The 26,900-nt window shown below is 55.6% G+C and overlaps 1 protein-coding gene across 1 annotated transcript in view; it reads right to left on the bottom strand.

Annotated features, from left to right (window-relative positions):
- Positions 1 to 1,295: 1,295 nt before the first annotated feature.
- Positions 1,296 to 26,900, bottom strand: part of NUF2 (NUF2 component of NDC80 kinetochore complex) — a 145,245-nt gene continuing 119,640 nt past the window's right edge. The window contains exons 35-37 of the mRNA XM_080602011.1: positions 16,227 to 25,355; positions 2,356 to 2,526; positions 1,296 to 1,834 (exon numbers count right to left, since the gene is read on the bottom strand). The gene's annotated coding sequence lies outside the window, so the exon portion shown is untranslated. The remainder of the gene's footprint in view (positions 1,835 to 2,355; positions 2,527 to 16,226; positions 25,356 to 26,900) is intronic.

Below are 26,900 nucleotides of genomic sequence, written 5' to 3'. Positions count from 1 at the left end.
AAGAGCTAATGCCCTCTTTGTTCCGGGTTCCTCTTCAGCTGGGCACCTGCCTGACCCCAAGCAAGGGGCAGGCAAGCTGAAAAGAGCCATCCAGCTCTAAGAAAACCTTTGGGGAAGGTTGAAGCTGACAGCACCCATTTAAAACCAGCAGGAGACCCCGAGGTGGGTGCAGATCTCCTCCCCTCGCCTGGCCAGCAGGCAGGTTGGGCTCCTCCACCTGTCTGATGCCGGGTCTTGGGGGAACAAAGGTGGGACACACGCACCTTCAGAGCAAACTACACACAGGTCTGGTTCTTTATTCCAGGTGAGAAAGATAAATCTGGGTTAAACCCTCCATTCAATCCAGATTTTTTAAATGTAAAAAATTGCCATTTGGGGATGAAAAGTTGAAGGGTACATTTCGGAGATGTCACCAGAATACATTTTGGCATTTCCACCCTTTAGCTTTCCATCATAAAAATAGTATCTGCAAAAACTCAACCCAAATTCAAAAATAACATTGGTCCTTCCCAAATGTTCTCCTCTTCTCTCCTTCTCTCACAAATCACAGATTCATAGAGAAATATCTGTTCTGAGTCCCTTCTCTGAGTTTCCATCCCCTTCCTTCACACCTCTCCAAGCCCTCCCCGCACATCCCTTTTCCTAAGGTGAATTACTGCTCTCATCGCTCCAAGCATATTAACAGCGAAGCTAATTAACCAGCAGAACAATTTGCCTAACGACGTGGTAGATTCTCCATCACTTGCAGCCTCCAAACTAAGCCTGAACGTCTCTCCAGAAGAGGTTTTGCAGGGTGTGGGAGTTGGGGGCGAGGCTCTGAGCCCCCCGCTGTGCCGCAGGACCCGCAAGGTGACCCTAAGGCAGGAATGTGCGTGCCCTAGGGGCTGGGGACAAGGAGCCTAGGGAGACAAACACAGGGGACGGCAACAAACCAGCCAGATGCCACCATAAACACCAACGCCGAGGAAATCACACAAGCTAACGAGCATTTTAGGCAAGAAATCCCTCTATAAGATCTTGCTGACAAGCGCTATTAAATATTCATCCTATAGACTGCGGAGACATCATTAGACACATACATCCCGGCTCCCCACACTCCCGGCTCTGGCATTTGTTTTATGCCATGCTGACGAGCTAAGGGGACCTCGGGGGGACGGCGCCAGCCACCGAAGGCACCTCCTCGTCTTGGGCCAAGCATCCTTTCCCTGCGCACGAGCACAAGCTGGGCTGGCTCACATACTATATATATATATTTATGGGTATGTATTTTTGCATACACTTGTGGTGATGGTGCCTTTGTTGTTTTTTTTTTTTTTTAAACCTTCCGTCCATAAACGTCACCGAAAAGCCCGGTCTCCTTTTATTAAACCCGAAAACCGGCGAATAAATGTAAATAACAAACGAGCGATACGGGGAGAGGAACCAGCGCGGCTGCTGGCGTCACCCTCCCTCCCTCTCCCCCTCCCTCGCGCTCTCGCCTCCTCGTGTAATTTGCATTAATAAAGAGGCTGTTCCTTGTCGGAATGTGTTTCATCCGGTTTAAAATCCCAGGGCGATCCACCAGGAACAGCTCTGGGAGAATCCGACTGTCAGAGCCGACAAGACAAATGAATCCCGGTGTCAGGAGCGTGTGGTTCAACGATGACAGATTGAGAAGAACTGTCCCCCTCTCGACAGGCGGGCTTCATTTTCAAATTAATAAATCTGAATAAAATATTTTCCCTTTCATTACGAGCCGAGCCCGGATGACAGTTCCCGTGACAGGAGGGAGTCGCAGTGTTGATGAGGAGACTTTGCATGAATTCCACCTGGGCTTCTTCGGCTTTATTTTTACCTGCAATTTCAGCCCTGTTTACTTCTCTCCCATCCCTCCTCCCTCGCTCCCCCTCCCTCCGTCCTCCCGTTCCTTCACCTGCTCCCAGCCCTCCTCTGCCCCTCTCCCAGCCCTCCTCCGCTCCTCCCTTCCCCACCACCCCTCGTACGGGCAGGGTTATTTGGAGGCACAGCCTCGCACCCCAGCCGTGCACACTCGTGGCGTTTGTACACGTGCACGAGACGTGCTGAGACACGGGGGCTCACGCCTGGTGTGCGCACACGTGGTGGTGTGTTTCCACACTTGCTCACCGTGCCCAGATCCAGAGGGCACTCAGGCCACCCCCTGCACACACGAGGCCACATCTCCAAAACCCCCGCAGGACAGAGATGCCACCCCCAGGGCACCCTGCAGCCCTCTCCACCCCAGCACGTTGCTCGGGGCTTGGTCCCGGACCCCTGGTGACACCAGGGTGCTACAGCCACCCCATGGACAAACCACGCTCTCCTTAGAGGCCACGGCACACTGGTGGCTGCCCTCACCTGTGACAAGCCCACGACCTCAACAGAGATGCAACGAGCAAAGTCCTTGCTCCAGGAGGCGCCTTTGGAGGCTGAGGGCAGCAAACAGCGAGCAGGCAGGCAGCAGCCGGGCGCCCGTGACTCTCAAGTCTCCGTTCCGCCTCCGGATCCCACTGTGACCTATAAACACGGCTGGAGAGCCCATAAACGTCTTTATTGCCACGCATCCACAAAGGCAGCGATGTGGCCCTCTTCCCAAGGACACCGTGGGGATTATTCAGCGATGCTCCCCATGCAACCTGAGCACGGAGAATACCAGCCTGGCACGAGGGCTTGAGAACCTCTTTCTACACCCAAAGGACGTCCTGCAGAAGGCAGAACATCCCAATGCCCCTGCGTAAGTTTGGGCAGCCCTCTGATAACCCAAGGAGAGGACCATGCAGCACAGAAGTGCTCCCAGCTCAAAGATTCAGACCAAGCCAGCAGCACGGAGGAATGAGACGCTGGTGGGAACCGGAGCGCCTGAGCTCGCTGGGGAATTGCAGCAACTGCAGGGCAAGTTACAGAGAAGCCAGCAGAAATGGAGGCACCGACTGATCCTTCATGAGCCCAATATCCCCCTCCAAAGAAATTAGAAACATTCCAACAGCTATAGCTGTGCCTGACAGTAAATTTGATTAACTCGCCCGTGGAGTTAATGATATAGAGGGCCGTGTGGATTTTGTTGTAAAGAACACAGAAAAGACAGATGAGAAAATGAGAAAACAAGAAAGTAAATTTAAGCAGCTGGAAGCTTTAACAACTGGCATGATAAATCCAATAAAGAACTGCTCGATAAAACCCAACCACTGGAAAGCCAAACATGGGCTGGGGAGGGAGCGCACGGGGCTGGATGTGCTTCAGATTCACACTGCAGAGCGCACAGCAGCGATGCTCCTGCTATGGCCAAGCAGTACAAAGCCAGGGACCTGTTCCCCATCACTTTTCAACTCTCCTTCAAGTTTCCTTTGTGGTTCTTTCAGGACCAGGTTGAATCTGCTGAGGCTGACGTGAGCCTGGGGGGATTCACACGTAGCGAGCCAAGCTGCGCTAGCTCTGCAAGACGGCGCTGCACTGGGCACGCTTGCCAACCAAATGTGGAGCAGGTATTGCCAAGAAGCCTGGAGTAAAACCCAACATTTGTGCATCCATATTCTTAAATTCTTTCTTCTTCAAAATGTTATTCCGCTGAACCCTGCTGGAAGTCTCAGCCAAGAAGAAAGCCTCTAGGAAAACGACTGCTGAGGACATCTCCGCTGGTCCTAGCAGCGAGAGCTGTGCAGCGAACTGCCACAGCACCCTATTATCCCATACAGGGGCAGACCCAGAGCATCGCTATCACACGAGACCCTGCAGGATCCTTTCTGTCTGCATGCAGAAGCAATATGGGCATTCTCACACCTGGCACACTGGTGCTCCCCATCCATTTGGCCACCTAAGTCCAGAGGTGGACTGCCAGCCTGGTCTGGCCCCACCATGGTGCTCACGCTGGGGGGAGCTGGAGACACCCTCCACGTGGATCCACGCAATCAGGAGCGCATCCACATCCTCTACACCTTCATCTTCCAGCCCTCCATGGCAGAGAACCTCTTTGTTCCCAAGCAGGTCGTTCAAACTGACCCAGACCTGAATTTGGCACCTGCAGACTGATATCCACGTTGCTGCACCACCTACACCCACCTTCAATCAACAGGTCAATCAAAGCCCTTTGCTACAAGTACCAACATAGAAGAGCAGCTCCAGAAGTTCTTCATGAGTTCCCTATGAGGACAAAGCTTATTTCTTTCACACCTCGCCGTGGCACAGTGTTTTGGAAGGGGACGGGTGGTTGTACAGAGGTAAAAGCCCACAGATCTCCTCCTGCAGGTGAGCAGAGGACCAGTCCCACGTGCAGATGAAGGTGAAGCCTTGTGCAGCACGCAACTGGGCCCAGCAGCCCCCTCTGAATACACTTCCCACCAATATTTTAACCTGCATTTCTCTCTCATAGATGGATTTGTCCGCAGTAACCCGGAACAGACACACAGGAGCCCAGCTGCCCAGAGCCTTCGCTTGCTGCTGAACCCCTAAATCCCAGGAACCTCTCCCAAGTCTCAGTTCAGAATTAGGATTTGCCCTGGGTGAAGGCATCGTAATGAACTGGAGACCTGCTGCCACTGCAGGCTTCCAGGGCTCTCTCAAGGACTTTGTGGACAAGGAGAGCCAGGGGGTCCCTCGGATCCATCTCCCCCATTTCCTGCCCTCTTCCTCAGCTCAGCCGCCTGCAAGACCCAGTGGCTGGAGGCGTGCAGAGCGCTCTGAATTGAGCTGTAAAGAATGAAGGTGAAGTTTTAAGCCGCTAGATTCATGGCTGGGATTTTTATACACACATAAAATATGAATCTCAGTTGTATACAAAGCTGAGACCATCGTGCCAAAAGGATCCCAGTCAAGCAGGCCTGTAAAATGAAATCCTCTCGGACTAATTTAAGGAGACCTGAGCAATATAAATTCTGGCCTGCTCAAATGCAGGAAATAAAAAAAAATCTGACTTGAATACAGGCTGCTCTCAGTGCGCTCGGCAGCCCCAGCGCGCGAGCAACAAGAAATCCAAAAACCAGAACAAGAAATTAGCTCTGGAGCTGCAGAAAGCACTCCTCCAGCTCCCCGTTATACCAGCCTTGTGGGCCTAATGAAACCCTCGTCAGTGGAAATTTAATGTGGAAATAAACTTCCCAATAAATAAGGGGCGCTCGTATTTGCTGACTCCCGATGACTTCCCTGACCCGCACAGTCCCTTCACCGAGCAGCTGTGTGCAGAGAAAATGCTCATAAAGACGCTTCTTAGAGAAGAAAATATTCACTTATCCCACCGTCTAGCAAATCTCGGCATTGCACACCTTCATCTCCTCTGGGTTTAGCGGAGGAGTCCCCAACAAGTGGCCTTCCGGAGGCTGGAGGACTTGCTCGCCCTGCAGAGCCTTTACCTGGGGGACCGAAGGCACGAGGCATCCAGCAAAAAGCTGGAGGGGTTGTCCTCCAGCAACAGGGCAACATGGTAGCAAGTTTTTGGGGCTGTTTTTCCAAGCTTTCTCTGTTGGAAAAAAAAGCAAATGCTAGCCATGAAAAAAGCTCCCTAATGAACGCATCACTTCAGCTCCAGAGCTGACGGCGACTTCCAGCCCAGCCTGTCTTTGCTCCTCGGGGCCTTGGAGGAAGATCTCCTCTTGGGCAGCCAAGTAGCAATTGGGTCACAGCGCAGGATTATCTGCTAGTAACAAGCCACAAATGTGCTCTGGGACCAGTGATTCATTAGTGCACTTCATGGTGACATATGAACCAGAACCCGAGGGAGCCTTTATTCCTGCCCTCTCTATCCATTCAGTTGAAAGACAGGGAAAAAGGTTCCGGCTCCGCACTGATTTCTAACGCTGATCGAATTAGTGCGACCCTACAACCGAGGCAACTAATCAAGGACATCGGGGACGAGGTGTGGCCTGAATGGCAGCGAAGCCCCGGGTCTCCGAGGCGTGTTGCAAGACAAATCCCCACTGTTAGTGGTGCTGGAAGGAGAACGGAGGGCTGAGGAGGCAGGGAAGCTCTGCCAGAGGACACTGCTCCAGGGGACCTGTTGCTCCCCCAAACCCTCCCTGTTGACCCCGTGGTGGTCCTGGGAGCACGGATGCTCTTCTGAAGCAGAGCAGCCCCTCCGGAGACGCACCGTGTACCACTGCCCTGCTGATTTCTGCTAAAAAGTGCGGTTGAGAAACCATCCCAGGGGCAAGAGGCCTCGCCGAACCTCCCCAGGTGCCTACGTTCAGCCCCACAGGCTGGGTGTGTCGAAGGCACACGGGCTGCTCCAGGATGCTTTTCTTTCACTGCTGCCTGCCAAAACGCTTCCAACGCAGCACACACGAGCCTTTTCAGACCAAATCTTGAGGGGTTTTCAGAAAAATGCCCTTCCCTGAGGCCAGGACCTCTATGAAATGTCAAATCCAGCTCAGACACTGCAGATATTTCTGCACCAAAAGACAGCAGCTTTTTTATATTGCTGCCCGATTTTCCCCTTCTCATCCTCAGCATCAGCTGAGCCATTCTGCCCAAATCCTTCACATCCCAAACCAACCCGAGCCCGGCAGCCCCGTGGCAAGTTTCGTGCCGAAGGCATCGCCAAACCATGAAACCACCTCGAGGAAAGGGCTAGTGCTACCCAAGTACAGCCTTCACCCATTTAATGCTCCGGTAGGAGCTTTAAATGTTTTATTCCCTGACTTTTACATTGTTTGATTCTTAACCACAATGCTCCACTGACTTTATTTTTCCCCCTTCCACACCACCTCTCTCCCCACTACAGGATCAGAGCATCCACGCCATCGCGGCACACTCCCAGCTGGTGCAACCCAGGGCTGCCTCCCCAAAACCCACCCAGCCACTGGTGATCTGGTGCACGGCTCGGAGCTGCCCCAGGGGCTTTGGCTTCCCCATGGTGCCTGGGTTTGGCAGCAGCAGGGTGCAGCCAGGGAGCCCCAGCTGAGCCTCAGGGGTGACCGGGAGCCGAAGGATGCTCCTCCGCCCCGGCTGACCGTGGAGGGACGCACACCCTATCAGTACAGCAGAAAGGTTAATGGGATCGCCTCCTTCCACCTCTATCGCGGTAAACGGGGGATTTATAGCCACGCTAAAATACTGACCTCTATCTGTTTTATGCTGATCATTAACTAAGATTATCTCACACCAGAGATTTGCTATACCAAAGAGCACTGACATCACTAACTGCCATTAAGTGTATTACACTTAAACTCCATAAAGGGGAGCAAAAACCCATTGTCAGCAGCACAGGGAAAAGGCACATCACCAGGCACGCTCCGATTAAAAAAAAAGAAAAAGAAAAAAAGAGCAGTTGCCTGCAGCCCTCTGTGTCTAGCATTTTGCGATCGCAATATTGAGGAAAAACCCTTGAAAATGTTTTCAGACGCAGAAATCCTCCGCGCAGACACCCAAACACCCCGCAGCTGGCAGCCAGCAGCAGGGATGGCTCCCCAAAGCCCCGCTGCCATGGGTGCTGCGTGCACACCCCGGCGGCGAAGGCACCCCACGTCCCCACCTCGCCTCCCCCTGCTCCCCTGGCTGTTTCTGGGCAGTGGCGTATTTGTTGACTTGCTCTTTTGGTGACATCTTCTTTTAATAAGGAAATCTGTCTCTTAGCAGCTTCTTGCCTAAGGCTGCGCTTAGTTAAAGTGTAAAATGTCAAACTTTAGCAAGGATGACAATAACCCTGCTGGGCGAAGCAGAGCCAACCACTATATTATTCGCTGCTCAAGGGACAGGGGAGGAACACTGACCCGTTCCACGGAGGAAAACGCTGAAATCCCCAGCCACCCACCCCTCCCACACGGACACCAGCCTCGAATCTGTTCCCTGCATTGTTCCAGCAGCCAAAGCTCACAACTGGAGCTCGACAGCAAACAGCACATCCTTCCTATTTGATCAAGCCCTAAAAGCAAAACATTTATGTATACACACACAACCGTAGTGGGTCAAAGCATCCTGGCTATGTCCTTTCCTCCCCTGTTCTCCCCAGATTCCCTGCAGGCAGGTCAGGATGCGGGCACAAAGCTGGGATCCTGCACCACGGAGCAGGATCACGAAGCTGAAGGGGAAGATCTCGAAGGGGAAGATCTGAGCAGACCCCACTGGGGGCCCTGGTAGCCAGTGGGCTTTGGCAGAGGGAAGCAAAGCCAGCGGGCACCATCCCAGGCAGTAACCGAGGGCATCTGCGGGAAGAGGCAGGTCTGCCAAGGGCTCGGGAGGCTGTTTGCAGCGGAGGAAGGCTCTGTCAGGCTTATAGGTCTTCGGGCAGTGCTTCCACCCTGCATGACTCACCCCTCACACGCACTGCCAGATGTAGCTGTGGCGTTGTGGTCTCAGGCACGTGTGGCTGGGATTAATAACAAATCCGTGACCAGCTCCTGGGGCCGCAGCACGGCAGAGCCATGGGGTCACATTCCCGGACTTGGGAATGGAGAAGATCACTTGTAAGGTTTGGGGCTGGACACTCACCCTACTCACCCTCCAGGTTTATATACCGAGACCCTGACACACGACTAGCGATGGGCTTTGGGAAGGAGGAGGACACATCTGGACCAAACCCTGGACCCCTGCTGCAGAAGAGCAGGCCTACAACTGGCTACACGCACAAAGGGCAACCTTCAGATGGTACTGGAAGGAAATAGGTGAAATTTTCACTACTCCGTTTCATCCCACCAGGTTCCAGCTCTTGCACGGCTTTCCACAAGCACAGGACCTCTTGAGATGTTCTCCCCATCAGGACCAAAGTCAGGTCAGAAACCACCGTAGCCAGTCACAGCACCTTCCTCGCTCCTTTGGGCCCCCAGGCCCACCACAGGCCCACTGCATGGATGCACCTCCACCTCTTGGGCACATCAGAAGGAGCAGAGACCCCTGCTTCATCCCCCCTGTGAGCAGACCCATAGAAAGCAGCTACCACCACCTGGAAATCACCAAACACCAGCCCTCGCAGCACCCAAGGCCGTATCAAGAGGTGGTTTTGACCTAAGGCAGCAGCAATCTCCACCAGAAAGGAGCACTCACAGCTCGTAACACCACTGCTCTGGATTTGACCCACAGAACTGGCGTGCAAAGGAGCAAACCTCCTTAAAACAACACTTTTCACACGAATACATTTAGGGATGCAGTGTCACCACCAGCCCAGACAAACACACCACCACGAAGCTACCTTTCTGGCTGAGACCGACCACGAGCTAGCAGGAGCCTGAGGCTCACGCCCCAGACATTGTCCCTGACCCGAGCCCTCTGTGCAGCAGCAAATCCACGGGACCAGGGGCACCCAGAGCCCACTGGGCAGCAAATTTCCAGCAAACCCTATTGTTGGGAGACACCTCACCAGGCTGAGAGGGAGCGACCCCCTCCCTCCTCCTCCTCATCGCAGGACAGAGGTGACCCAGAGGCCCACCTATATGATTATTCCACACCCCCATTTGCTGCACACAGCTCTCACTGCCCCTGCCTCAAAAAAAAAAAAAGGGGGGGCCCTCTGCAACCTGTAACAGTCCTGACGAGCAAAGGAACGCGCGTGTGTGTGGTGCACACGCGGCTGTGTTGTGTTTTCCCAGCTAACACATGTCAGGATCTGTTAAAGCCTCGCTTTCTGCTCAAATGTCACCCTGCCAGGATTCATTACGTCCCATTTATTAATTAATTAAAATATATTTATACAGAACAGGCTTTATGAGACAGAGATAAAAATAACGTTTGGAGAGCTGTCCCCTGGACAGAGCTGGTGCTCTCTGATGGCAGCAGCAAGGACAGTAGCCACAGCCTTCCCTGTCAAGTGCTGACTCGCGGGGAATTGATGATATGGAAATTCAGTAATTAAGGCTGGGGAGAAGTCAGAGGCAGCTCCGGAGCTGGCCAGCACAGGGGGCAGCTCCACGGCCTGGCCATCAGGTCTGGGGGGAAAAGCTGGCCTTTCACAGCCAGGCACGTGCCCGACTGGTATGGTGTCCGCGGGGTCCCCCTTTGCTCAGGAGGTGCCCAAACCCCCACCAGGTTTGGGGCTGGTGGAACCAGCAGGAGCACCTCCTACGGGCAGGGGGGTGAGGTGGCCCTGCAGCACCCATGCACCAGCCACACGTTTGAGTGAAACTCCTATAAGACCAGGTCCCCACGCCTCGGCTCCGTTACCCCTTTGACGGAGCAGCAGTGACATTTCCACCTAAAACTCTCCGTGACCTTTCCCTGCAAGCCTCTCGTGCTCGACTTGCTCCACGGCTCCCACCCCACGGGGGTGCAGGACCAAGGGGTCCCCAGCAGCAGGGGGGGCACAAATCGACCTCCCTGACGCAGCGTTGCACCGCGGTACCTTCCCCCCCAGGGCTGCGATGTGGATGCAGGCACGGGGCCAAGCAAAGCAGCCTGCTGCCCCGCACCAACGCCAGGAGCTGAGGCTCTGCCTCCCTTCCCTCTGCCATCCACGCAGCAGCGCTACCACAGCCGCCCCACCTCCCGCAGGGGTGCTGCTCCCTCCCGGCCCACCGGGACACGGAGGTCCTCCAGCAGGCACCGCGGGGAGGACGCAGCCTCCGCCGTGGCCAAAACGCCATGCCCGTGGCACCAGGACGGAGGCAGGCGCTGCAGCGCAGACCTCCCAGGCCCCGCACACACAAGGCCACCTCGCTTTCCTCCTCGGCCTCCCAGCCACGTGCCCGGCTCTGGTTCTTGGGAGGAGCAGGTCCTCGCCTCTGGACGCGAGCCAGCGCAGCGCTGCCAACCCTGAAGGAGCTCTGCCGGCTTACCCTGGCCGAGGACGTAACCATCTATTGCTGAGGTAGGGAAATACACCTGTGGATATAAATGGGAGTACAGCCACCTGATTTTTCTTTACATAGACAAACCTATCTCAGCAGATCCTGACTGGGTACCAGTGAGCAATGAGCGCGGCAGGAAGGGGAGCCCGTAGCTCTGTTGTCCTCCCTTACGGGAGCAGGGAGGAGAAGGCCTCACCCACAGGAGGACAGAGACTCACGACCTCATGGGGATCAGCCGGGGACCTTTCCCCCGAACCCAGCTGTGCCAGCACCTCAGGCATGCAGGAACCAACTGCAAGACCCGCTCTTGCATCTGAGCATCCCATGGCACGACATAGCGTTGCACCCCAGGCCAGCACCCAGTCACACACCCCAAAATTACCGCAACCATGCCTCTAGACCACACACAAGCCTCATCTGTGCTCCTGCTCGCACCCAGCACCACGACCGAATCGCAACCCGACGGTCCCTTATTGCCGCGCAGGGATCACTGCGACCCATCCGTCATCCCCCGGGCTGGCAAGGAAACCACACGCACGAGGGAAGAGCTTCCCTGACTCAAATGATTCTCATTTTTTGAAGGGCAAATTTCCTTAGCCTGCCCACTCAGTCTTGACAAGGACAGCAGGAGCCCCACCACATGAATACTAATGGCACCGGCGGCGGGGACACGTGGGGACGGGAGCACCGGGGCCGGGCAGCGAGAGGCAGCCAGGGCACCCCAAAAGGGGACATCGGGGACCCTCCACGGGATGCCCAGCCCAAAAGGGTGAAGGCAGCACCCTGCTGGCACCTGGGGGTCCATCAGCACGCAGTGGGTGTGCCGGATCCAGCCACCACGGAGCGTCACCAGGGTGGAAGGTGCAGGAGGGTTACACTCCCCCCAGCGCCGTCCCTTGGCCTTGACCCCTTCTTCCCCCCCAAGCCCCCGAGATGTCCCTCGCACTGAATTCTTATTCAACTTCAAACTGACAAACTGTTTTTAATCTTTTCCTTCCATCCAGCTTGGAGATTGGGAAGCAAAAATCAATACGGGCTGGCAGGTGATCAAGCGGCTTGACAGCGGCGCTGCGGAGAGGACGGAGAGAGAGAAAGGGGAGGGAGGGCGAGGACGGCAGGGAGGACGGGGTGACCACGCACCCCGCGGCACGGGAGGGTCTTGCTCATCCCCACCAGTGCTGGGACAGCCCGATGGCATCGCTGGCACCTGTGGGGTGGGAGGAGAGGTGCCAGCAGGGAGCTGGACCCCGTCCCTTCCCCTCCATCCTGCTCGGGGGATGCTGCGCCCAGAGGCAGAGGGGCACGAGGGTGTGGGTGGCAGCCTCAGCACCCAGTGGAGGACAAAACCCCACGGAGCAGCCCTCGGGGGTGGGATGCACGAGGAGCTGGCCTCCTCCATCCCCACCTCGACGGTCCCACAGTGCTCCCACGAACAGCGGCTTCGCCCCGAGAGCCCCTGGGAGCGGAGCTGACATTTGAAAATGATCAGTTTAGGAACTTCCCCCCTCCTCCCCGCTCCCCTTCGAGTCCCCCTTCCCGTTGTTGCCGCTCCTCCGAGCTTTCATCATCTAACTCGGTAAATCTCCGGGAAATACGGCTGTGTTTCTGTTGTCACTTCTGATCAGAGCCATGCCAGCGGGGTGGAGGAAGTGGGGGGAGCGCGGGGAGGGAGAGGAAAAGAGATCGCCTGGGGCCCCACACGGAGCCGGCATGCAAATGAATGCCAGCTCCGTAAAAATAGCCCCAGCAGTCACATTTTATTACAACCAAATTATTGGGCCCGGGTTACTGGGAGCTGGCAATGGGAAAGGAGAGGGAGGGGCAGAACGGGAGAGGGATGGGGTCAGGTAGGATTTATTTGGGATATTCAAACTTGGAGGGTGCCCAAGAGCATGTCCCCTTCCCGTACCAGCATGTTACCAGCTGCTCCCCAGTTTCCACAGCCTAACAGGGGCATTTCAGGTTGCCTTTCTCCTAAGAAGGGCTCCGTCCTCCCAAAGCCGAGGCCAGGCAGGGAGAGGCGATGCCCTCCCCGGGACAAATTCCCGCAGCGCTTCCCTGAGCCGGCCGCCTGCCAGCGCCAGCAGAGCTTGGCAGAGGCGCAGCGGCGCTCCTGAAACGCGCTGCCTCCAGGCGCTGGCAAGAAAACTGGGTCAAGATTTCCCCAAGACTGCCGCTGGCCTTCCCGTCACCGCAGGGAAATAGGGACTCGCAGGAGAGGCTGCGAAGCCCCTCCACACCGCAGCCAGAGGTGCCCCAGGGGTGCCCGGTGTTTCCCAAGGAGCTGCCACGTACCCAGCAGGTCCACCTCCATAAGGGCACAAGGCTCGGGTGGCCAGGAGCAGGAGGCTTGTTGCTGCACAAATAGGGTAAGTCACTACTCAGGCACCAGCTGGAGGATTTACTCTTCCCTGCTCCACCCCAAGCCACTTTTGGGACCCACAAGCCCAGCACCATGCTGAGCAGAAGGACGAGAGTGTAAATGTGGGGTGTGTCACCACGATAAGTGATGGAGGAGACATCCCTGGAGGCTGCAGGAGCGGAAGGGATGCACACACGCTCTCTCCTGCACAGCTCTGCTGTCCCCCGTGCCTCAGGAGCCCTTTTGCCAAATTTTAAGCATCCTGAGTGGCATCTGATGGGCAGGGCAATGGGGTACGGACCCAGGACAGCAGCTAGGAAAAGGATTTGCCATCCGAGGAACACTTCTGCAGTTTGCCTTCTCTCCCATTCCCCCTACGTCATCAACCCCAGGTTTACTGATGTTCCAGGACTCACATTTCCATCAGTTTGATTTTTTTGTGTGTGTGTGTGTGTGTGGAAATTGGAGTATTTGGTGAAAATCTATCAGCGAACCTGTGGCTGGGAAGCTGAGATGTACAGTCCTGAGCACATGCGTTCAGGGGGGAAAAATGATTTTTAGAGAAGCTCCTTTCCTCCAAATCTGAAAGACCTTCAGAGGAATGAAGCAGAAGAGCAGCAAGCTCCACCCTGGGCCTTCCTGTTGAAAAAAAGCCCATTTTGGAGCTAATTTGGGAAAGGCCTGACTCACTCTGCTGAAGTGCCCAAGACTCTTCCTGCTGATGCGGCAGGAGCAGACGAGATGCCAGCCAGCTCCCGTTATCACCTCTGTGGGACTGCCTTGCGATTAAAGGCAGCCGAGTTGCGAAGCGCGGAGGGAACAACATATGGGCAGGAGCGAGGGACTGCTTTCCCTGCCTCTCTTCTTAGCCCATAACCGCGCTCGCAGGAGGATCCCAGAGCCGCAGTGCAGTTCTTATCCGGTGCTATTAAACTTCATTAACTGATATATAGTTGCACGTTGGCTCAACGACTCTTAAAGCCTCTTCTGGGGACTTCCCTGCACACGCTGTAAATTGCCAGTAACTGCCTTCCGCGGGGAGCAGGCTGCTCGAGCAGGAGCATCCCGGCCCCCCCTGCAAACACACGGCGCTCGCTCCCCTTCCCGAGCTGCTCCCGGCACCCAGCGCCACGCTCCCAGCCCGGTTTGGGCCAGGAGGATGGCGAAATCCCCCGAGAAAGATGGATTTGGGTCTTATTCCATCTGCAGACCTCTTCTTTTTTTCCCCTTCTCCCTCCAGTGGTGACAGACCCACAAATTTAACCCGTCAGCCCCCTGGCAGCAAAACTTCTTCTGTTTTCCAGGCTCCCTAAAGCAATCCGGCGGTGCCAGGGGTGCACGGGTCCACCAGCCACATCTTACATCAGGACACAGGTATTCATCCCCACTCCCTGGCGTCCATGCACAGGGCACCCCGGCATCACCCTGCTCCCCCCAACCTGTGATCCAGCTGCCAAAGGAGCAAACTACGCAGGGGGAAAGGAAGATGCTCCCAGCCCCACTTCTCAGCAGGGAGCCCCCAGATTTGGGGAGGCTCAGGGGCAGAGGCCAGCAGCTCCTGCATTTTCCCCCCTGCAGCTGGAGGCACAGGGAGCCGCTCGCCTGACTCTGCTCCAGATTCGGAGGGAGCCTCCCCAGCAAGTTCGAGATCCTCAGCGGAGAAAAGCTCAAAACTTCCTTCCCCGCTGATCAAAGCACTCCTTTGGCGCAGAACTGACAGCTCTGCTTCCAGCCGAGCACTTTCAAGGTTCGCATTGTCTTACGTAAACCGTAATCCAAAGCGACCTCAGATCTAAAAAAGCCCTCAAAACTCAAGCTTTTGGCTCTGAAACCAAATGGGTCACTCCGGCAGCGGTTCATTTTTAGCGCGTCTCCACCCCCTGCACACCCAAAGGTGTGCCAGACCGACCTCCTTTCGGAGAGCTCTGGCTTTGATGCCACGGTGCACGCAGATGCGATGCATTTCTGCATCTTCCCTGGCACCCTGGGGTAGCTCCGCTTGTGTGATTATTCAGATAAGCTAACCTGAAAGTGAGCTCGCTGCTCCTTTGCCAAAACTGGAGCGACTTTGCTTTTTGGGCAGGCGCTTTTCCCTTTCCAGGTGCCAGCCTGCAGTCCCCAGGCAGAGGGACAGCATGTGGGCACAGAGAAAGCAGGAGCGAGTCAGGGAGATGCTTCTGGCACTGAAAGCAGCTCGGGGGCAATTTCCAGCCTGCAGAGAGGCTGCGAGGGAACGGTGCTGTGCGGGCAGGGTAATGGCAGGGCCATGCGAGCGCAGGCGGCACCGCAGCGGCCATCCACCGCTCGCCGGCTGTCATTATCCCTGGCTGCCGTGCCATCACCGAGCGCCTTTCTGCTGAAATTATAACGTGTCTCCTTTGATTATGCTAATTGTTAATGGGGATTCTAATTTGGGGTTCATTTTTCACCACGGTTAAAAAAAGATAAATTACAGGCGAAGCGGCTGCAGCTTCTCTACGTGCCCAGGATCCCTCCCGCCAGCGCTAATTGAAACGTCCCCGCGCTGACACCGGCTTTGCCCCTTGTCATAAAATCAATGTCCTTCCCCTGCCCGCCCCGTGCCGGCCCCTCTCGGCTGCCGGGGCTCCTCTCCGGCTCACCGGGGTTAAGCGATGTCCGCGGAGCGCCCGGCCGGACTGTCAGGAGGCATCGAGCGACTTCGGAAAACGACCCACGTTAAGTGGACATGATGGGGGTTATGAGCGCCATTATTGCTATCAGCGCCGTGATGAAATGGAGCCGTAATGACGGGGGAAGGTACTTATCACTGTCTTTTGGAGGTCGCTTAAGATGGTTTGGGTCTGAAGCATCTCACCGTGGATAAATGGGAAGTATCAGAGAGGAACGGCACCAGGAGGGAGCCTCCCACTGGCTGTGGTGGCCTCAGAGCCATGAGGAGCTACCCAACACCCCGAAACACGCTCTCTTCTCCCAGAGGGGCCACCAGAGGATGCTCCCGAAGCCACCTGGGCCGTGCCCAGGAGCTGCACCAAGGCTTGCCTGGGTGGCTGCCTGCAGCTGGGTGCAGAGCAGAGGATTGGAAAGAGATGGGAAGCTGCACCACAACCACGCAGCACCCCAACAACCCAGCAACCACAACCCCACAACCAAGCAGCACCCGCTGGCCCCAGCACCCTACTCACAGTTTGGGACCACAAGCAGGAGAGGCGTCCCCATAGCTCTGCCATCCTCAGGTTGCCACCTCTGCCCCCAAAAGGACTCCAGAAGCTCCCCTCCAGCCCCTTTTATCTCCTCCGCGTCTCCTTGTTCCCAGCCACACCGCACTCAGCTGCACCACATCACTTCCTTAGCACTTTATTAGGGTGCAGATGATGCCCTACCCTCCCTGGCCACCTGGAAGCCCAGGTTGCTTCTCCCCTGACCTGAAAGCATAGGAGAAAACACCTCTGATTGGGGTGAGGTGACCCCAAAAACTACCCTGAGAGCCCTGGCTGTTATTGAGAGGGAAAATGATGGGTGGTGGAGAGGAGGGGGTCAGAGCAGGTGCCCCCTAGCCCCGGGAGCATTTTGTGGGTGTTGCTTTGCTGCAAAAGCAAGGGTTTCCTTTGCAAGATGCAAAAAAGACCCTGCAAAGTAGCTGAGCCCACATCAAAGGAAGGGGAAGGAGAGAGAAGGGCCGGGGCAGAAGAAATAGAAGAAAACATCTGCACGGGCAAGGTGGGAAGGGGGGAGAGCTGATGCAAAAGCCCTTTTCTGGGAGGTGCAAGAGCCCCGCCGGCTCTGTCCCCATCGCGCCGGCCGTGCCAGCTCCGGGTGGGCGCGAGGCTGACACCGGTCCCGGGGCGGCGGCGCCGCTGGCAATATTGACAGCCAGAAGGATTGCTCATTTCCCACAGCCCCACAAGGTAAATTAAAAAAAGGAAAAGTCAAAGCTATCTCTGGCTGCTCGCACTCGGGGAGTCCCAGCTCAATACATCTTGGTTACTCGGCAAAGATGCTTATTAATAAACAAGAAAGGCAAAGTTAGTTCTGCGGGGGGTCCTTGGCGCGGGGTGCGCTCGCTTTGCAAAGACTTTGTGGGGTCGGGTGCTGGGACAAAAGCTGAGGCTGAAGCCAAGCCTTCCCCATGTGGGTGCGTTCCCCAAGCCACCCGCACAGGCAGTCTCGTCCCATGGAAAGCTGCATCCATGAGACAAGGCAGTGTTTGCTTCACCCAGCTACGTGATACCCGTTGCATGAACGCAGCCCCCCAAGCTAGCAGAAATATGGCAAAAATGCAGCGCTAGCTGCAAACCAGGCACGAGAAAGGCTGCAGCCAGCAACCATGGAAAGTCTGTGAAATTCTACCCACCGCAAAACTCTGTTTCCAGGCTGACTTCAAGGAGGCAGAGACTGCACGAGTCACACTGGTGGCCATGTGCCTTTTCTTCAAGCAAGGATTTCCTGCTGTTTTCTAACCTCAAGGCAAAAGAGAAAACATCCGTCCTTTCACCAGCTCGATTTCCATCCCAGATGAAGAGCCGATCCCCTCCTCTCCTTTTTTTTTGGTCTCGCCGAGTGTCACAAGATGTCCCTGAAGCGCTGCCTGGTGCTGGTGGGGAGCCCCTTGGACAGGGGCATCCAGATGCCGTCCCTCCAGGCTCTGCAGGAAAAGCCCCACTGAAAACCGGAGCTGAAAATATTGCTTTATTTCTCCAAATCATTCAGCGTTCAGGCTGGGGAGCTGCACAGCAGCTCATGGGGCGGAGGACGGGCTGAGATGTGCCACCGTGCTCCCAGTCCCTTCCAGCCTCTTTGCACCAGGTGAGTTGTCACCGCTTCTTCCCATGGGGACATATCCAGAGCAGGCTGGGCAGCTGCCACAAGTTGAACCATAAGCACACTACCCAATGCATGGACCCCCCTGTGCCTCCAGAGATGCTTTTCATGATAGAAATGGTTGTCCTCCCAAATTTAAATCTCACACCAGTGAGCAGCGGCACCTGAAGAAGGTGCTCAACCTCTGCTGCGTGGTCTCCTGCTAATCCCATCTGTGCACCACGGGGCATCCCACAGCAATGCCATCTCCAGCTCTCCAAGCCCACCAGGAGCAAAGCTCTCCACAATGGGGGCCGGGGATGTTTATGGCCCCGGCAGAACCATGCCCCTGGCCCGCCAGCTTCCTCCCAACATTTTGTTTATTTTCCCTCCGCCGCACAAAACTCTGCAGCAGAGCGAAACGCATCCAAATCGCTGAGGCTGTGATTTTCGTGACACCGCTGCCTGGCTCATTTCTCTCCTGTCCTCTCACTTTTGTGAAGGTTAAAGGCATCCTTCCTCGGCGCCTGTCAGCCTGTTATCTGGGCTGGAACCAGCTACCCGAGCTCCACGAGGAATATTTTATGCAGATTCTCCGCTGCGCCTTGGACGGCTCATCAGTAACCGACCCGCTGCCGGTGCCGCGCGGTTTTATTTCCCCAACCACCCCGGATTCCCCCCACGCCAGTGGGGTGAGGGCACATCTGGCTGCAGACGTCGTGATTTCAGAGGGGGAAGGAAAACCAGCTGGATTCGCCAGGCAGCGGCACTGGTAGCTAAAAAAGCACCACCTTTTAATGTGTGAGCAGAGCGCGGGGAGCGCAATAAACAGGAGGCCCCATGGTTGCGTTTTTACAAGTCCCCTGGCTGACTGTTAGAGCCCTTTTGCCAACGCATGAGTGAGCATCCCTGTTTCGGGGCTCAGGAGCACGCTTGGATCCGCCGGGGACCGCCGGGCTTCGGCAGCAGATGGATCCAGGCAACGAAGCCCGTGCCCGGATGGCGAGTCAGGAGGACTCTGGACCCATCCACGGCTTTAAGCTGACACGAGAGGCCGTGGCCGTGCCTCCCCGAGATGGTTAATTCGATTTGACGGTGCCCAGTCCCGGCCTGAGAGCAACGGCGAGGAGAGAGAAACTCTGCTGCTTCACGAGATCTCCGAAGGGGCCGGGGAGGCTTTTTGCTGAATCAGGCATTGCTTTGTGCTCCCGCCGCTGGCGGGCGGCCAGATGCGCACCATATTGCACGAGCCGGGTGATTTGGCAATGGCGCGATCCGGTGCTGCTCGCCCCCGCTTCAGACCCAACTCATCCCGTGGGGTGAGCGGGTAATGCGCAGACCTGGTATTAATTAACGGGAAACCACAGCCGGAGGCAGCGATCTGTCATCCTCTTTTGGACGCAGCTTGCGGCTGCTAACAGCACCCCCCCGGGTCCCCCGGCCCATCCCCACGCCGGGGCACGGTAACCCCTGGCTCTCTAAGCATCATCTCCACGAGCTCCTGGGCACGCCTCCGCCCCGAAGCACCGGTTAGACATCGGTCGGATGGCCCTGCTCTGGTTTGGGAGCAGCGAGCTCTCACCCACATCTCTGTCCGCGGCACGGCAGCGCCCGCTGAGCCAGAGCTCGCACTGCCGACGGCACTGAGAACAGAGCCCAGGCAGCACCAAAGGCTTTGGAAAAAATCCCCCAGGCTCCAGAGGAAAAGGCGGTGCTGGTACCCCGAGTGCCAGAGATGAAGCAATTTACAGAGTCAATTGTCTTTTTTCCAAGGACAAACATGTATGATAGATCTCCAGGTCTGCTGGCACGCCGCGAGCTCCGGGCCGTCAGCCCTTTCGCTGCCTCCACTCATCCGTCAATAAACCCCGTGCCCATTCAGGCCGCAGAAATGGGAAGGGATGTTTGCTGTCTACCCAGCACGGATGAAATCCCACGCTGCACAGGCGATGCTTACCCAAGATTTCCCACTAGAAGTGCCGAAATTCCCAATCACCACTCACAAAGCCCTCCAAAGCTAAGCAGGAGGGGACAATAAACCGCAGGGACATTATTTGGTCCTAAAGTCCGTGCAAGAGGTGATGTGAGCAAGGCAGGACCTCGCTCTGGGCTGGAAATTCACAAACCTCCCTGCTCCATGAAATGTCCCGGTGGGATGATGACACGGTGCCAAAACAAAGAGCAAATTCCCTCCAGCACACAGGGAAGATGTGAGATGTTCCCTCGGTGGAGGTCACCGAATGGTGCTGGTGGGAGGGCAAGAGGGACCGCACCTCCTGAGCCTGCAGCACGTGCTGCCACGGGGTGATGCTGGAGATAAACCCTGGCACAATTCAAACAGTGAATGGACATTTTTAAGGGGAAGAATGTCCAGGGTTGTCATGTATTTTCTGGAAGGACACAAAGCCTTTCTGTTCATGCTATCCTCCAACAGCAGCCCTAGAGGAGGAAGGGCATAGATTACCCAAAAGGTGCTCATTCTGGGACAGAATAGGTTTTTCTGGGCTATTTTAACACTTCCTCCAAGGCATGTTCCTGGGACCTGCTGGAGAAGGGACACAGCCAGAGGAATAACCCAGCGTGACCATCAGTGCCACAGCTGCCTTTGTGGCCCTCTGCACAGCACCCCCAGCACGTGCTCCTACTCACAGGGAAGCACAAGTTTGAGTTCAGGATCAGGCCCTCGGGGCAGGTGCTTGCTTCCAGGAGGGCTCAAAGGAGATGTTGGTGGTGCTTTGCTACGGACGGGGAGCAAGGTGGGAGACGCTAGGGAGGGCATCCGCCTTCCCCGTAACCTACATCCCAGGCTTCACCCTTTCCCCTGCCAAGTGCCTGGGAGAAAAACTGGGAGCAGACCTTTGCGAGCGCAGAGCAAACCGGCTAATTTAAACCAATTATCCACCAGCTAATTAAAACCATCTCCGTGTCCTAGAAAGGCGACCGGCCAGGTACTCGGCTCCAGCATCTCGTTAAAGCCCCGTGTCCCGCGGCGGCTCCCGTCCCGTGCCCCGTGCGCGGCGGCTCCCCGGTGCCAGCCCGGCCGTCCCCCTGCCGCCTCGGCACCGCCGCGTACCTGAGGCACCGGCTGTGCTGTACGGAGGCTCCAGTTTTCAACCGGTTGTGTCTTTCCATGCAAACTCATTAGACACTATTTACACCCGCTGCAGCTGTGCAGAGAGAGGTTCTGAACTCTGGCATTCTACAGTAGGCTTTGTTTCTCATTTACATTTGCATATTAAAGTGTTTGCCTGAAATAGGCTATTGAAATTAATTCAGGATTAATTGGTGTCTTTATCTCATTAGGACAATCTAATTTAAGGATGATGAAATTGTTTAGCCTCCCGTTTGCATAATTAGATTGCTTTGAATTGCTGTCATTATTGTGCTCTTTAGCATCATCTGTAGGCCTCAAACAGACAAGAGTTTCAACCTCATAAAGACCAATCATGTGTTACAGCAGAGAGCTGTTAACCCCTTTTAACCCAAACTCCCTCCAACCTGCGCCGCACAAAGGAGCGGAGGCTCGGCGGGGAGGCCGAGGTCCCCTCACCCCCTGTAAGGCCCCGTCCCCTCCTTCCCTTTACACGCTCGGGGCGGCGAGCTGACGGCCTCGTTTCTCCTGGCTTTGCAGCGAGGAGGAGGATGGAGGCTCTCCTGGAGGGTGGTGAAGCCCTTCGGGGGCTCAGCTCCGGGCGAGTGGGATGCTGAGAGCAGAGCCACAAGTGTTCGCCCTCCCTCTTGGGTCACTGCAGGGGGGGACGTGTCCCCCAGATCCCAACGGGATTGAACCACAGCTCGAAGGGATGCTCATGGCCACGTGCCCTGCAGTGTTTTGTCCCCTCCAAGGACACCCCAAGCTCTGTCTCCTTCTTTGCCACGTTGGAGGCTGCTCTGAGCAAGGAGTGCCCCCCAGGACACCCTGGCCAGCATCTAGCCCTTAGGTCTGGTACCAGCACACCCCTTCAGATGGGTCTCCTCTCCCACGTGCACACACCTATGCACTTGCCCGTCCCCAGGCGATGGGAGCATGCATGGAGGTGTAGGAGGAGGTACCACCACCGCCTGCGTGGTCCAGGGAAGGACAACGGGACAGAGAAGTGGCACTGAGGCCAGACCTCCACATGGGATTACCTTAATCGACTTAAACTCACCCTGTGATGCAAGGCCTGCCCTGATGCCACAACAGAGCCATGCCAGCCCCACACAGGGCTCAGCCTCGCCCCTGGGGCAGCAGGGACCCCCAGGGACTTCCAAGACAGTGGTGGAAGAAAGAGACCATGATGAGAAAGCACTCACAGGATGGCTGTGACCAGGGACTGTCATCAGGGTGTGCGTCCCCAGATGTTTAGTGCGTACCCCAAAACACCACGAGGGCCTGGATCACAGGGGTAGCATCTGCTACATGCTGGCCAAAAGCTGCGGCTGTCCTGCGGACCACCGCACGTTCCCTGCAGGACTCCCTTGCAGTGCCACCCTCCCCAGCCCCTGCCCACCCATGGGGACACGGGTACCTCAGGACACGGGGGCTGAAGCCACGTGGAAACGAGTATTTCACGCCAACACAGGTTCCCAGCAGCGGGTACAGGATCAGCATCCTGAGCTACGACCTCCCCATGGGTCTCTCCGTTAAAACCCAACCCATTCAGCCACACAGACCATCCAAAACCCGCGTCTCAGAAGCATTTTTACACGACAGAGCACCACACGGCATTGTAACCGGCTTCCTTGCTAGCAAGGAGGACCACGGCCTTGCGCATCCCTCCCTGCGCCAGGCCAAAGCAGCTTTCCAGATGGCTGCCAGAAGCCAAGAGCCACCAAAGAGCCCCGAGGTGTTCCCCGGGCACCGAGAGCAGGCCGGGGGTCGAGGTGGCAGCTCCTGGGGATGCTCTCCGTCTGTCCTGGCCCAGCTCGAGGCGCGAGACCTGCTTCTCATTAGCGGGCGGCGGACTCCAGCGGCGGGGGCTGCGCCAGGCAGGCTGCTTCGCCAGTCGCTTCACGTATCCTAACATCTGGTTGTGTCTCATCACCGTGCAAATTTATGACCCTGGAAACAACATGTTGATGATGCGCAGGGAAGAGGAGCCGGAGCTGCAATCCTGCGTCCGAGCGGGGATGGGGGGGATCGCCACCGAGGACACCGGCGGGTGGAGGAGGTGAGGGCGGGCAGGCCCACGGGGGACGCAGTGCCTGGCGATGCAGCACGGCGACGTTTTTCCCTCTGTCTCTGCCTCTCTTCTGGGAAAAATGCAAATTCAGCAACAGCCAACTTTGTGCAACTTCATCTCAGGGAATTGCCGACTTCCAAATGAGCCAACAAACGGGAAAAGTTAGAAGGAAAATAAAAAAAATGCAACGTTTCATTTGAATGCCTTAAGAAGGAGCAGTGACTAGCCAGTTACACTTTCCATTTTATGGTTGAAATTATAGAGACGTTTCAAATGATTTGAAATGAAAATGACAGATTGCATTTCAGGTCCTCTAAAGAGAGTTTTGTTTGCCTACAGTAAGTAAATGCTTTAATATTTTTTCCATAGATCAAATATACCAGCTGAACCAGAACAGAGCTGGACCTGGGAAATCTTGTTTGCAAGTTCACACCAAAGACGTTTTAAGAAAACATTTGCAGTTTAGCCCAAACAAGTGTTTTTAGTTTAGTTAGATTTGCTTAGCTGGAGCTGCAGCAGGAAAGAAAGAAATCCAGTTCTTGCCATCATTGTTAGGCAACTGAAGATGAAAAAACCCTAAGAGACACTGAAAGAGGAAGGTCCTAGTGTGGAGGACCTACATAAAGCTTATCTGAAACCTTCAGTCCTACTACAGTTTTTTAGGCCCTTGGTACTGCTACCAGGCTCCTTAGTGCATCGCAGAGGACAATATGGGCACAATGCCACATACACATAGATCAGCACACGTGTACCTAGCGTAAGGCAGGACAGGGAGCAGAGTGAAGACGTCATCACCAAAAGCCAGGATGCTCTCCAAGAGAGACGTAAAGTTTCTTCCCTTGGCCATCCAACAGCTGCAGAGCACGGGGGCTGACCGGGAAGCAGTGAGCAGGATGGGAGCAGCACAGGTCCCATTGGGCCACAGGCAAAGGCGGTTTGAACTAGTAAAAAAAAAGGCACTGCTCCTCAAATGAGGTGAAGCACAACTGGAGCAAATCTGGAGGAGAGAGACGAGGCTGGCTGGAGGTCTGGGAAAAACAACGGAAGAGGGAAGGGGATGTACGATGCAAACATGCCTTCAAATACACCAAGGGGTTTTCTTCACACTGTCAGTGGCAGATGGCACAGAAGGTCACAGCTCGGGTGAGCACTGGGGATGCTCGGATGAGCTCTCGGGCAGAGCTGCTGGTGGTGGGCACTGCTGGGCACACAGCCTGGAGCAGCCACGAGCACGGTGGCAGCATTGACGTTAACTACCTGGCCTCGCAGCTTTGCTCTTTGTGGCCTGTGTGGCTTTGCCGTGGGTGTGCAGCTCCTTGCAGAGATATCTGAGCCCAGCTCTTGACGGTTTCGGTGCACACAGGCTGGATGGGCACCAGCACTAGGTCCGTGCCAGAGCAGGTGGTTGCATCGCATCCCATTTCAGTAGAGAGGGTGTTAGGTAGATATCTGCTGAAAGGACTAGAGATGAACCTCTGGGAGACCAAAACCAGTGCTGGAGTCCCACAGAGGAGTTAAGAGGAGCAGGAGGTAACTCGCCGTGCTGGAGAAGCTCGCAGGGAATCATGGCTGCTTTTCCCCCCAGCATTGATCGCTGAGCAGCAAGTGCTGCAGCTCCCTTTTAAAACATCCTGCGAAGATTTGGGGATTACAGAGCAGCGAGCCCTTCCCCGGCTCCCAGGTTAAACTACCTGGGGCACACATGGGCAATCTCAGCTCCGGCACACCACGGAGCCACAAACCTTGCTCCCATTACCGAGGACCACCCCGTGTCAGAAGGACAAGCACGCCTCTGTTGTCCACAGGAGCTCTGTCATCGTGACAGCAACAGCAGAAGGCAAAACGCTTGCCAGAAATCATGCAAAGTTTCCAGAAGCCTTCGACCAGAGGCCCTCATGAGTTTTAAATACTCTTTGGCGGCGAGGCAAAACGCTGTCAGGAAACCCAAACTGGTTACGGGTGAGTGTAAGCATGCTAGTGCGAGGCAGCCAGCTTTCAGCAGCACATCAAGCCATGACCACCAGCAAACATCTGCAGCCAGGAGCCACAAAGGAAAATGCAGGTCTGCGAGGAACAACCATGCTGACTTTGGTGAGAGACTCACAACCCTTTGGTGGTCCTACAGAAGCGCCTGCCCGCCCTGGAGCACCTCCCTGTGTCGTGGCTCCAGGCACACCGCTGGACGAGGAGCAAAACGCCGTGTACCTGGAGGGGCCTCGCTGTCCCATGGCTCAGTCCCCACTTGCATCAGGAGCTAGGTGCAGATCTGCAGGTACCCATACTTCTCAATCCCATGTGCTTCAGCCAGAATGGTGCCGCTCCTTCTCCCAGTTGTTTGCTTGTAGGAAGCTTTTTAGGAAAAAATATTAAAAGAAAAAAGAAGCAGCGTTATAGCATTTGAGGTCAGGCAAAGCATTTTCTTCAGCCTTGAGAATGTGAAAGACAAATGCAAAAAAAAAAAGTTTCAAAACAAAAGTCTTTTTGAAAAGAAAAATCAGACGGTCCCCTTGAGTAACGCCAAAACAAAAAGGTAGGACTTTTTCTAAATTCATGCACGCGTGCACACATTTATACACACACCACTTCATGCAGCTTTTTTCCCCTATGAAAACGAGTCCAGCAAAACCCAAGCGAACGAGGAGCCCTCCGTGGGTGATGACGAGTGGGGAGATCTGTTCCTGTCACTGCAAGAAGCAAGGGATTTCCACCGTTAGCCGGAGCCGTACCCAGCCTCCCGGCTCAGCCACGTGCCCGAGCACTGTGGCCACGTGTCCCCTTCGCAGCCACGTGCCCCAGCAGGGTCCCAACCCCAAGCGAGCAGCTCCAACACACGGTGCAGGACTCCTGACCCATGTAGGTTATCGGTCCCATCGCCACCCAGCCTGGGTTTCCCGGTGCCAATCAGGCCTCTCCTTTGATCGGTGTTATAATCAGATACAGCGCTCCAGCATGGATTATTAAGTTTTAACAGTTGACACATCATTTCTGATACCATAATCTGGCAGCACTTTACAATAAGTGACAGGTCCTCACTAATTCCTTTTGTATTCACTGTAGCAACGTTAATCATGAGTGATGAACTTTGCGTATTCATATGGATGTAATAGGCAGTTCCCAAGGACTGAGACTGTAATTTAGCTTTAACCTAATGGGCACTGATTGTAACAATAAGTAATTATGTCAGCTAAATGCAGTGTTGATGGCAATTGATGACAGCAGCGAAAGCCACGACACCATTTTGGAACTAAGCTCGGAATAGTCATTTGTAAAGCCGTAACGGCCAAGACGAGGAACAATGTGTCCTCTCCTGTGTATCCTATCATCCAGCTACCTCCAGGCTGGCGAGGACGGGCCCAGCCGTGACAAACACCCTGTCAGCTCCCTGCTTTACCGCACGGCATCTCGTTGCGGGGCGGCCAAGAACCCATCCTGCGAGATGGATGGGGCTGGTGGCGCCCCGAAGCTCGGCAAAGGGAGGGAAGGCGCCGTGGCTGGGAACTTCAACGAGATGCTGGGATCGGTTCCCTGGACCTCCTCCAGCTCCTTGGGGCTACTCCCAGAGGCTGGCCAGGTGTCACCCAGTGCCAGTGCCACCCTGCCAGGGAGCAAGGCTCGCCACAGCCCCTGGCTCCATACCCAGCCAGCGAAGGCTGCAGAGGACAGGAGACCACCGCCGACCTCGGAGACACCCAAATACAAGCACAGGCCTGGGAACTGGGCTGGATAACCCAAAATACACTAAGTACATCCGTAGAAAGGTGCTCTTCTGTTACCTAGAAGGGCTGACACGACCTCTTTTTTGGTTAGAGAGGCAAAACGAGGCTGGGATATCTTTAAGCCAGAGTATTTGGATTGCTTTCTTTAGAACGGGGGAGCACGGCAAAGTCATAATAA

Source organism: Anser brachyrhynchus (genome assembly GCF_964034855.1).
Source record: "Anser brachyrhynchus genome assembly, chromosome: 8".
In the NCBI taxonomy this organism is placed as follows: domain Eukaryota; kingdom Metazoa; phylum Chordata; class Aves; order Anseriformes; family Anatidae; genus Anser; species Anser brachyrhynchus.
The sequence above is the reverse complement of the archived record's forward strand: the minus strand, read 5'-3'. Positions and strand labels throughout refer to the sequence as shown.